The sequence below is a fragment of the Siphateles boraxobius genome, unplaced genomic scaffold (assembly GCF_051911475.1).
Source record: "Siphateles boraxobius isolate OS27281-9 unplaced genomic scaffold, OSU_SipBor_1 3, whole genome shotgun sequence".
Lineage (NCBI taxonomy): Eukaryota > Metazoa > Chordata > Actinopteri > Cypriniformes > Leuciscidae > Siphateles > Siphateles boraxobius.
Genome location: NW_027508919.1, coordinates 5,631,276 through 5,636,633, shown reverse-complemented (window position 1 = coordinate 5,636,633; position 5,358 = coordinate 5,631,276). Strand labels below are relative to the sequence as shown.

At 37.7% G+C, this 5,358-nt stretch overlaps 1 long non-coding RNA gene across 1 annotated transcript; it reads right to left on the bottom strand.

Annotated features, from left to right (window-relative positions):
- Positions 1 to 2,210: 2,210 nt before the first annotated feature.
- Positions 2,211 to 4,384, bottom strand: LOC143757083 (uncharacterized). Its single transcript, XR_013210386.1, has 3 exons — positions 4,289 to 4,384; positions 2,880 to 3,044; positions 2,211 to 2,484 (listed from the first exon to the last, which is right to left on the bottom strand). It is a non-coding gene; the product is annotated as an uncharacterized LOC143757083 (long non-coding RNA).
- Between the last annotated feature and the right edge of the window lie 974 nt (positions 4,385 to 5,358).

Here is a 5,358-nt window from a genome sequence, read left to right as displayed (position 1 = left end):
CTGAGTCGTGATGATGTCGTATAGGGAAGTTGTGACAATTGCAGTTACAGTTTAGAGAATGATTAAAACAATTAGCCAAAGCAATTTGAGAAAAACTGTAAATTGATTTAACCCTTAATCGCATACCTTGGGTCTTTAGTAACCATGCAGGGACGTCTTTCACTACCGTCCTCATTCATTTTTTAAAGTTAGACATCAATCTTCTTAGTATTCCTCAAACAATTAATTATAAACAATATAACATGAACATTTTTTTTAAATTATAAAAGAATGCCTGTTCACTTTTTGTAAAAATTGTATAGGGTATAACAGTGTAAGTATATATTTTTTTCACAACAATAACTAAATCTTTGATGAATAATTGCAATTCACCTTTATTCCACAAGGTGGCAATGTCTGATACAAACGTATGAAGTGCGTTTCACTCATAGTTACCGCAGGCAGAAAACAAATAGAAAGTAGGCTATCATCACCAAAACTTGAAGTGGCTCAGCGATTTACTATACTATTTACTATTTACTATGTAACGCTATAACATATTAGCGACACTGTCATTTGATGGTGGATCTGATTAAGAAGCTGTCAGCGATCAAAATATTGATTTTGAAGATGTTGAAAATGATAGTTTTGAGAATGTTTGAGATGGCGAATATGAGCCAGATGCTGAATGTACTGGGAAATGAGCTCTGATGAGGAAAATGATGATGGTATAAAACATCTGCTCAAATTGGACCCTTCCCAGCTTCCAAAAGGTAACAAAATATGCTTTATTTTATTCTTCTGTAATTGATACTCTAATATCAGGAGAGTTTTATTTTATCGCGAAAGGTGTATATATATTATCCATCCGTGTTAGATATAGATCTGGGTCGCTAAAGACCCGAATATGTAATAATGATTGGCGAAACATTCATGCATTAAAGGGGTTAAGTCTGGTGTATGATCTCACATTCTCATCCATCGTGCACAGGGCTGCATCCTGGCACCCGCGCACCCACTCCACTATTCTTTTGCTCATTCGCAGCAATTTTATGGGATTGAGCCCCCTCTCTGTTCCGCCTCCAACTTTGACTGGAAATGAATTGTGTCCTAGCAGGTGACTTCTTCCGAGCAGCACCTTAAACTATACTTCTCTCCTTGCTGCCCCACCTCCACTGCTATCTGTACATCTGTATCTGTTTATACTGCTGTCTGTAAGCCCACTAAAAAGTTTCCTTTCAAGCCGACATGAAACAGAATTTGCAATTGTCTTTTCTTTCCTGTTGTGTATATCCGAGTGAAACATTTTCAAACAAGGAAAAATGACAGATAGCCATATCAATCAAGAAATCCTATTAATATCTTTATTATTGTTGTTATTGTTTGGAGGAGTGGGAGGAAAGGAGAGTGAGAAAAGAGGGGGGGAGAAAGAAAAGAGAAAAAAAATGTTAAAGAGCCGAATACCCTAAAACACTCAATACCCCCAAAATGTAGTATTTCTAATTATAAGGTTTTTCTTTTCTCTGTTTTTTTTTTAATTTTCTATTATGACTTACAAATGAAAAGTAATACAAAACAGAAGATATTATTAATACAAGGTAGAATACAAGTAGTTTTACCATGCCAAATTTCTGTACTACAGTAGTTCGACACTACAGCCTAAGTCCATTTATTTAAGGGCAAGTTATGTTTTTTAAGTAAGTATGCAAGTTTCTTTTTAAACTGCAAACCAGCTCGGGTGAAGGTTGTTTTTTTTTTTTTGCACCATGGGACAGTGAGTGTTAAAGTTTTAGAAAGTGGCCTTGAACCATGCTGTGATTTCACCACCAAACATGAGGCAAGTACATTTTGAAGGGATGGGTTGTTTTATATTAATTTAATGTTAATAAGTTAATCAAATTAGTAATGCAACCAAATTTACATTTATGCATTTGGCAGATGCTTTTATCCAAAGGGACTTACATTGCATTCAAGGTAAGATAGATAGATAGATAGATAGATAGATAGATAGATAGATAGATAGATAGATAGATAGATAGATAGATAGATAGATAGATAGATAGATAGATAGATAGATAGATAGATAGATAGATAGATAGATAGATAGATAGATAGGAGTTCAGTCTCATCACACTTTCTAAACATCCACAAGGAGCGTACAAGGTCACGGTGAGATTTGTGTGTGAGTCCAGGGATGCAGCCTTCTATTTACACTCATCAAATATGTACTTAACCTGGGTCAGCTGATCAAAGACTCATGAGTCGAAGTCTACAGATGATTCATGAAGGCTCTCCATGGATATAATGGCTATGTTATGATTTACAGTGTCTGCATTTAGCAGGGGATATTAATTACCAGGAACGGAGTGACAGGAACAATGGGACGAGGAGTGGGACGTCTCTGCTCTGGCGTTCTTCAACATCTCCCCCTGCAGCAACACCGACAGCTGCAGCCCACTGGGCTTTACATTCGCCCTTCAGAAGCCCTCTCCCAGCCAAGAGCATCTGGGGAGAGAGAGAGAGAGAGAGAGAGAGAGAGAGAGAGAGAGAGAGAGAGAGAGAGAGAGAGAGAGAGAGAGAGAGAGAGAGAGAGAGAGAGAGAGAGAGAGAGAGAGAGAGAGAGAGAGAGAGATGAAGCATGTGTGAGTATGTGCGTCTCTCAACAGTGCTCGAGAGATGGAAACAAGAAATCAGAAAGATAAAGAGAATGATCCATGAAAGCAAAAAAGAGGAGTGGAAGAATCTGCTTTAAAAAAAGGCCTTTTGAGGAACTGGAGCACCAAAACAAGAGAAACAACAAAGGAGAGAGTTAAACAGGGGACCTAAACAGTAAAGAAAGATTGAGTCAGTGCTCATGAAAGCCTTTATGAGTCCCTGCGATCCATTTTGCCATAACTCACATAAGCAATGGCTCAATGATCAGAGCGTGGTCACAGAATCATCTCTCTTGAACCAGAATCTTTCCCAAGGGGAGTGCAAGCCTTCCTTACTCTCCCTCCAGCCGCCTGCAGCAAGCTATGACACCTCAGGACAAGACCGCACTGAAGGAGGATGTAAACATGGTACTGAAACAAATAAAAAAACAACAGACAGTCTGAAACATCCATATCCTCACATATTGATAAAACGCCTGTGATGTTTATTCCTGCTGATCCATGCAGCCCAACTCTTGTGACGTTTACAGAATGTCGAGGAAAGGATACACGGACGTTGTGCATCCAGCTTCGTGTGTATTCTCATCCCATCAGGACCTTGAAAGGAGTCCGCTGCTGATTTAATCAGCAGCCTTTTTGTTGACTTTTTCTCAGAACAGGAATTATTGATTGGTGATGTCACCGCGATAAGCAGAAATGCCAAATAAATGGCGATGAAAGACATGCAGTTCGCAGACGCCTCACCTTCCTCTCAATCAAATACAGTGTGTCGAGAGTGAATGCTTTGATGCAAACTGTGAATGTCACTTTCATTCTCATTACAGAAATTTCCCAAAGGACATGTGCGGTGACAACGGTTAATATACAATCAACAACAGCTAGTTAATAAACAATTAAAAGAATGCCTCAAATAATTGAAACCGCCTCTGATAGTATTACTGATTATATTGTTAAATAGGTTCTTATAATGTCTCAATTATGAGAAATATATCTATTGTTGCGTGACTTAAATGAAAGATATTCTCCCTTAAGTAAATCGCTGTCAGCTAACTAAACATGGAATCAAGCTTCATTTGATATCGAATTTGATTGGATTACATATAATTCCACCTCCTGTTAAATTCCACAGCAAAACAGGTCATGTAATGAGGTTACTAAATAAACCGATGGCAGACAGAAATGAAGACAAATTCTGGAAAAATTGAAAAGACAGGGACATGTTGGAAACACTAAAGGGTATGACATGAGGGCATTTTTGAGAGTCTTCACTGATCAGGAATCCAAGTTTGAAACACCCAGGACGCCATGACATTTCTCCCACCATGAATTTAATTACTGGGGTTACTAAGGGCAATAGGAAAAAGGAAAAGGACAGACAGAAAGCAAGAAACTTGATACACAACAACTACAAAGTGGAGCACTACTGCCCTCTGTTGATTTGAAACATTAAGCCATTTGATCTCATATTTGTCAGGATTTTAAATAAAATGAACTGCAAACTGCACTTTAAACTGCACTCAAACTGCACAAAAAAAGTTTTAAAAAATGTTTAAAGTATGTTTTATTCCTGTAACCCATATAGCAAACTATAGCTAAAATACATTATAAACTAATGTAGCCTAAATTGATTAATGTGATTGATTAGGCCTACTTACTCAAGTCACGGTTTACCAGACAACGGGAGGTCATTCAGATTTGAAATAAGAAATTAAATTGTAGATTTCATGATCTTTCTCGTAAGCTATTTCACGAGAACAAGAATGGTTTTCGTTCTGCGATAGTCGTCAACAGTCGAGCGCACGCGCGCACACTTGTCGATTGATTATTTGGGCAGTTTTTTTTACGCATGCGTGTTGCTCAAATAGATGATGTCATTGAAGGCACCGAGACCACTTATGACAGTTATTTTTTTCCGGCGAATTTCAATGAAATAAGCCTACCTGCTGTTTGGCAAAAATGTATAATAATCCTCGGAATAAATGGGTCTGCCTTAGTTTTGAGTGTCTTCTGTTTGTTATCGCTATGTTGGGTTTATTAATAAACAACTTTGAGGAATAATGTTTTTATATTTTCTAATAAATTAATAAAGAAAGCAGAAAACAGTTGATTCAGCAGGAATAGCTATTTAAATGTGTGTTATACAGCAGGGCTCGAATATTATTTATTTAATGGCCCAGGTGTTTGGTAAAATCAAATATGTTAAGTCTCTGAAGGATGTTCTGAATGTAAAGTTCACCTCGTCCAAACACTTCGCGAGTTCCGCTATTTTCGCCTCTCTCTGGCAAAATTAGACGGTATATTACTGCCATCTGTAGGAATGAAACGCCACGACCATTTAAACCCCTCTATATTCATTCCGTGTTAGTTTTTTAAGAAAATAGAAACATAAACAGCACTGGCATGTGTTTTCTTGCTGTTCGATGATGGTGCTGTACCCGTTTATTATAAGTCATATTCTCATTAGCCTTTATTATTAATCAGTATACAGTCAATCAATTGCTAAGTAGAGAAGACAGTCTCATTACTCCCTTTGTTGTTTGTAGCCACGTCTTTATTTAAAAAGGACTCATAAATTACCTGCAACTCTTCAGGTGTGGATTGTATGCAGACCTCTCTGGCAATCACATGTCTCAGAACGTGTTGTGAAAGCAAAGTTATTTGGAGTTATTGAATTATGGGTGCCACTGCTAAATTGTTTGCCTATGAATCAGCCACGCGCCTCTCG